At 32.1% G+C, this 6,316-nt stretch overlaps 1 long non-coding RNA gene across 1 annotated transcript; it reads left to right on the forward strand.

The window, feature by feature from the left end:
• Positions 1-3,119: 3,119 nt before the first annotated feature.
• LOC107952704 (uncharacterized) lies at positions 3,120-5,801 on the forward strand. Its single transcript, XR_005908119.1, has 4 exons — positions 3,120-3,220; positions 3,838-3,904; positions 5,297-5,350; positions 5,466-5,801. It is a non-coding gene; the product is annotated as an uncharacterized lncRNA (long non-coding RNA).
• The last annotated feature ends 515 nt before the right edge of the window (positions 5,802-6,316 follow it).

Consider the following 6,316-nt stretch of genomic DNA (forward strand, 5'->3'; position numbering starts at 1 on the left):
CACTTTCACATTCATCACATCGGCCATTAGGCCTTATCACATATATGTACACTTTCACATTCATCACATCGGCCATTAGGCCTTATCACATATATATACACTTTCACATTCATCACATCGGCCATTAGGCCCTATCACATATATATACACTTTCACATTCATCACATCGGCCATTCGGCCTTATCACATATATACACTTTCACATTCATCACATCGGCCATTAGGCCTTATCACATATATGTACACTTTCACATTCATCACATCGGCCATTAGGCCTTATCACATATATATACACTTTCACATTCATCACATCGGCCATTAGGCCTTATCACATATATATATACACTTTCACATTCATCACATCGGCCATTAGGCCCTATCACATATATACACTTTCACATTCATCACATCGGCCATTAGGCCTTACTATCATTTCATATTCGAATACTCACTACACCAAAACAGGCTTTTAGCGGCACTTTTAGCGGCGTTTGGACAAAAAACGCCGGTAAAAATCAAGCATTAGCGGCGCTTTCTGGAAATCGCCACTTAAGATTGAGCATTAGTGGCGTTTTTAAAAAAATGCCGCTAAAAATGAGCATTAGCGGCGTTTTTCAAAAAAACGCCGCAAAAAACCTTAGCCCAACGGTGTCGTTTTCTAACATTTCGTGGCTTTAGCGGCGTTTTTCAAAAAGCGCCGCTAATGCCTGGGTCTTTAGCGGCGTTTTTGGAAAAGCGCCGCTAATGGTAGGGGCTTTAGCGGCGTTTTTGATAAAGCGCCGCTAAAAACATTTTATCTTACTTGGTTTATTTATATTAATTAAATAAAATTCAATTTATTTCTAATTGAATATTTAAAATATTCAGAAAAAATAATAACACGTAGAAATAATTTGAAAATAGAACACATGGAACAATTAAAATACCATTATTTAAAATAATTTTAAAGTTTTTTAGGTATATGATTAATTTAAGATTTAAGGCCGGTTTAGGAGTTACTGTTTTAAGGTTTATGGAGTATGGATTTAAGGATTATGGATTAGGGATTATGGTTTAAGGGTTGAGATTTAAGGTTTAGGGGTTAGTGGTTAGGGGTTTAGGGGTTAAGAGTTAGGGATTTAGGGTTTATGAGTTCATGGGTCAAGTTAGGGTTTTGGGTTTAGATTAATTATTTTTTAATTTATTTTTAAATATTTTTTTAATTTATATATTAAATAATTTCATATATAATTGAAAAAGATAAGATAGTATTAATTTTAAAATAATTAATTAATTATTATTATAGTTTAGGGTTGATATGGTTTACGGTATATGGTTAATTTAAGATTTAAGGCAAGTTTAGGAGTTACTATTTTAAGGTTTGGGGATTATATATGGATTTAGGGATTATAGTTTAAGTGTTAGGATTTAAGGTTTAGGGATTAAGAGTTAGGGGTTAGGGGTTAAGAGTTAGGGATTTAGGGTTTCAAGGGTCGAATTAAGGTTTAAAGTTTAGATTAATTAGTTTTTTTAATTTATATTAAATATGTTATTATATAATTGTAAAAGAGATAATAATAAATTTAATATATAGAAATTATGAGTATAGTTTATATTATTTAAGAGATATATAATAGATAGACTTTATATATATTGAATGGTTAATTTAGGGTTTAAGGTTTATTTGAGATTTGTTAAATGATACAATTTTATACAATTAATTAATGTTTTTATATTTAAAAATATTTAATTTAAACCATTTGATATATTTGATATGGATATATAGGTAATTATTTAATTTGGATAGGACCAAATTATAAGAAAAAAATAAAAAAATAAAATGAAATAAAAAACTAAAATTTATAATATTATCTAATTATTGTAAATATTACTTAAAATTTTAATAATTCTTTATGTAAAATTTATATAAAAGATACAATAATTGAATATAAAAAATATGTGAGCTTTAGCGGTGTTTTCAACAAAAAATGCCATTACTATGTATTAAAATTTCCCAACTTTTCAATAGAAGAATTTAAATTTTTTAGTGGCGTTTTCAAGAAAAACGCCAGAAAAGGTAGACATTGCCGGCGTTTTGATAAAAAATGCCGCAAACATGTATTGTAATTTTTCAATACAGTGTCGTTTTGATAAATTTCTTAGTGGCGTTTTTTTCTTAAAACGCCGCAAATGTGGAAGGAAATAAAAGGTAAAATCCCGCTCACTCCCAAAAAATGATTTTTGGTTACCCGCTCATTACTCCCTCTTCTTCTCATCTCTGTCGGTCGTCCTAAATCCCCAAATAAGAGTTTGTTTTTCTTAGCTGAAATCCCCCAAATAGAAATCGGACCGAGCAGCTTTGCATCAAGGAAGAAGAAGAGTCGGGAAAGCACAAGCAGTTAAGTTGCCCTCATGGCTTGTGAAGGCGAGTATTTTTGGCATGTAATTCAGCTACAAAATTTTCAGTATTATGGAACCATTTATGTTGGGTTGATTTATTGGGATTAACTCTCGCGCTTCACGGTGGTTGTAGGTAGGCAGGCAGTAAACAGGAAAAATTATTTTCAGTCCCGCGGTTCCCGTCAAAGGTCCTCAAGCTTTAAGCTTTTTTAATCTTTTCCTTCTCTCGCGCAAGAATAAATAAATAAATATATTGCTACAGTATAGTCGTTTTAGATGTTATGTGTAGCAGTGTTCTCTATGTATAGATATTTACATTTTGTGATTCCTAGCAGCTCAAGCTAAAGGATAAAGTGTAGTCCTAAAGCTTCTTGGTGTATCCTTGTGTGTTCCTTATTCAGCTAAAGGGTAAACCCTCTTCTTGATTATTTAAGGAGGATTTCTACTTCTTCCCTAGTTATGATGACATAAAATTCCCAAACAAACTTGAAGGTGATTTATATATCCTCACTTTTGCAGCATCTACTTCGACTGCATTCCATCCAAAGCATGTCTGAAGAATCTTCTAAGCAACTGAAGAAAAGAGGTCAACCAAACCATTTTCCAACCGGCAACCAAAAGACAAACAAGAGAATCACCGATCAAAAAGCTCGACTGGAAAACAGGGTTAGAGCCTTTTGCTTTCAGGTTTCAGCTTTGAATAAATGTATGACTAAAAAATCTTTACTCTCAAGAAATTGTAGTGAAACTTACAGAAGCAGCCCCAATTGTTAAGCAGCTCTTGGAAGCCTTTAGCAGCATCAATGAAGGCAACTTGCTGCAGACAGTTACATATATACGGGTAAGTCATGATGCCTTATAGGTTTCTATATGTTACTGAATTTGCAGCTTGGTAATATTATTTTTGATGAACCATACAATACAACAACATCAAGTTTCAAGTATTGGATTTAGGAAAGTTATCGTTAATAAATCTGAAATAGCAGCTGATGTAGTTTATACAAATGGAGTTCAATTTAATTTATTGAATCATTGAAATTTGCCTTAATCATTTTACTTAAAATTGAATCATTGAATTTCATTTTTGATCCTATAGTTATCTGGTTGGCCTGCTTGCATTGGCATCCTATATATTTTGAGCTCAATATTCCCACTTTGCAGCACCAGCTAGTCTACTATATATTTGATTATTGACAGTGAATATGATGGGTGGATGGAGATTGATTTTGCCTTATTAGCCTCGACCCTTGCTTCAAGCTCCACTACTGGGGTCTGGCTTCCAAAACTATGATTTCGTCATTCTTGATTCTTGAAGCAATGTTGTTGAAGATTCTTTGCATCCTAAAGACATTTGTTTTAGATTCTTATTTACTGATTCCTTTCTATTTAATGGATGTTTAATTATGTATGCTTGAAAACATATAACTAGTATATCTTTTAACTCTTACCGTGTGTTAGGAAAGAAGATTTGCTGTCTTGGTATCATCACTACTATCTAGCCAAACCAAAGATCATGTTACTCATGGTAACTCCCTAATCTTTTAGTTTAGTTTACAGTTATATATCAATTCAACTAATCATCTTCTTGAAGTATTAGACATTCTAGTAATAATTTGCAATAGTAGGAAATTGGGGCATCTAGTGCTTGTTTTGCTTGGGGGTTGTAAAAAGTTTTGCATCATAAAGTTCTTAAGCATTATACTTTCATGACTATTTATGATGAAAAAGTTTTCTTCAAAGTATATCATGGTTATGCTTACTTTTAATATATATTTTTCATAATCTAAATTCTTATAAAATCTCAGTCAGGGATTTTTAATGTTCTCATTTCCCTTTTTCTACTGGATCTGTAAGAAGTTTTTTTCATGTTTTTATTTTTGGCGAAGAAGTTTATCATGGATGAAACTTGATGTAATGATGAAATAAGTTGTTCATTGTGGTTGCTTGGTTGGTGACTTTCTATCCTAACATCTAGATACTTGAAAATAAGTATATGCTTTTTAATTTAATGCGTGCCTTAAGAGTTTGTGCTTGTAATCTTAACTGCGAAAGGGAATGATATGGAGAAATGTTTAAAAGCTTATATAACTGTAGCTCAACATGAACATGAAAATTCTTAAATAGCTCATAGTTATGGGCAGTGGGCACTCGAAGTAGGACAAGGACATTACCAAATCAAATTAGTTTATGATTTTTTTCCATTACTTTAAACCAAACTTATTTTTCTTAATGTTGTTAAGTGAATTTAAAATCCCCCATATAGTTTGCTTTATGACCCCTCGGTTTTTAAAGTTTCACAATTTACTTCATATTCGTTATTTTAACCCTATTTATAAAGTCTAAAAACTCTATTATATAAATCAGAAAATGCCCCTCCCCAGCACAAAAATAATTAGAATCATGTTAATGAGTTGATATGTAGGGATTTCTTTGACTGGTTAGAGCAATTCTTATGAAATACAAAAATTACAAATGATTCTTTTTAGTAAAAAAAAAAGGAAGATTAGTTGATGATGACAAGCTAACAATTAGTTTATGATGATAAGATTGATATTGTGAGCTATTAGGAGTGGTTTTATTTTTAGTGATTTGAACTTCATCTAGTGTAGCCAAGCTAACAACTAGTTATCTTTTTTGTGAAAAGAAAATTCTTTGCTCTGTTCTTATTTTATTTAAGATGTTATATGTTAGAAAATATTGACCATTGTAGATGAGCAAAAGAGGCAACGGCTATGGCCAGAGGAAGGCAGAAAATCTTTCTGATTTTGAATTTGTGAAAAAACTAAAGCATAGTTGACTGCTTACGTGTCAGAGGAAATTAGAATCCTAACACAGATATTTTCTGCCTTATGCTGTCTATACGGTACCACATCCCAAAGGCCTTTTATTTGCTAATGCTTGTGGTATTTTCTTTCAGCTATGTTTTTGATGGGCAGCCTCTAGATTTGAAAAAACAAGAGCTTGCTAAGCGGTACTTTATTGCAAATTATTCAAATTGTTTTTTTGATCGTTTCCTTCAATATGACCGGAGCTTGATGAGTAGAATGTTGATTTTTCATAATTTTTATACTAAATTTGTTATGTAGTTACTCAAAGAGGGCAGATGCTACTGAGGATTTGCAAGAAGCCATGGTGGTATTTTTCTTTGGTCAAACATGGAGTGATAAGTAAAGTTTTCTTTTGTTGTTTCACCACTACGGAAATTAAGGTGCTGTTGTTTTTACCATTAGACTGGAAATAAGGAGAACATTGAAAAATTAAATATGTAGCCAAAATTTTGTCAGCTGTCAGTAGTAGATACTCGTAGAGTTCAATCAATTCAACGCTGCAAGAAAACGGAAGCGTATGTATAATAACCGTATTTGTAGTAGTACTAATTTTTGTTATATAATACTGAAAGGAATATATGTTCTTTTCCCATATAATGAAATTTATTTATTTATTTTTTGTTAGGAAATTTAATTGTTTATGTTAATTTATTTATTTATTATAGGTGAATGTTGAAATTTATTACTATAATTTCTTTTACTTTTATTGTTAATGAAAAGTAATACATTCAAAATAAAATTTGACCTTTCCATTTGTTATTACAAAAATTTATTTAATAAAAATGTTTAGCGGAATGGCACTTTTAGCGGCGTTTGCGAAAAAAACGTCGCTAAAAGTCATGATCTATAGCGGCGTTTATAAAAAAAGCGCCGCTAAAGGTCTTGATCTATAGCGGCGTTTGTGTAAAAGTGCCGCTAAAGGTCCTGATCTATAGCGGCGTTTGTGGGAAAAGTGTCGCTAAAGGTTCTAATCTATAGCGGCGTTTGTGGGAAAAGCGCCGTTAAAGGTCCTGGCCTTTAGCGGCGTTTGTGGGAAAAGCGCCGCTAAAGTTAGCGACGCTGTCATTAGCGGCGTTTTTGGCGGCGCTTCTCAAAGCGCCGCAAATACT

The sequence above is a fragment of the Gossypium hirsutum genome, chromosome A13, assembly GCF_007990345.1.
Source record: "Gossypium hirsutum isolate 1008001.06 chromosome A13, Gossypium_hirsutum_v2.1, whole genome shotgun sequence".
Lineage (NCBI taxonomy): Eukaryota > Viridiplantae > Streptophyta > Magnoliopsida > Malvales > Malvaceae > Gossypium > Gossypium hirsutum.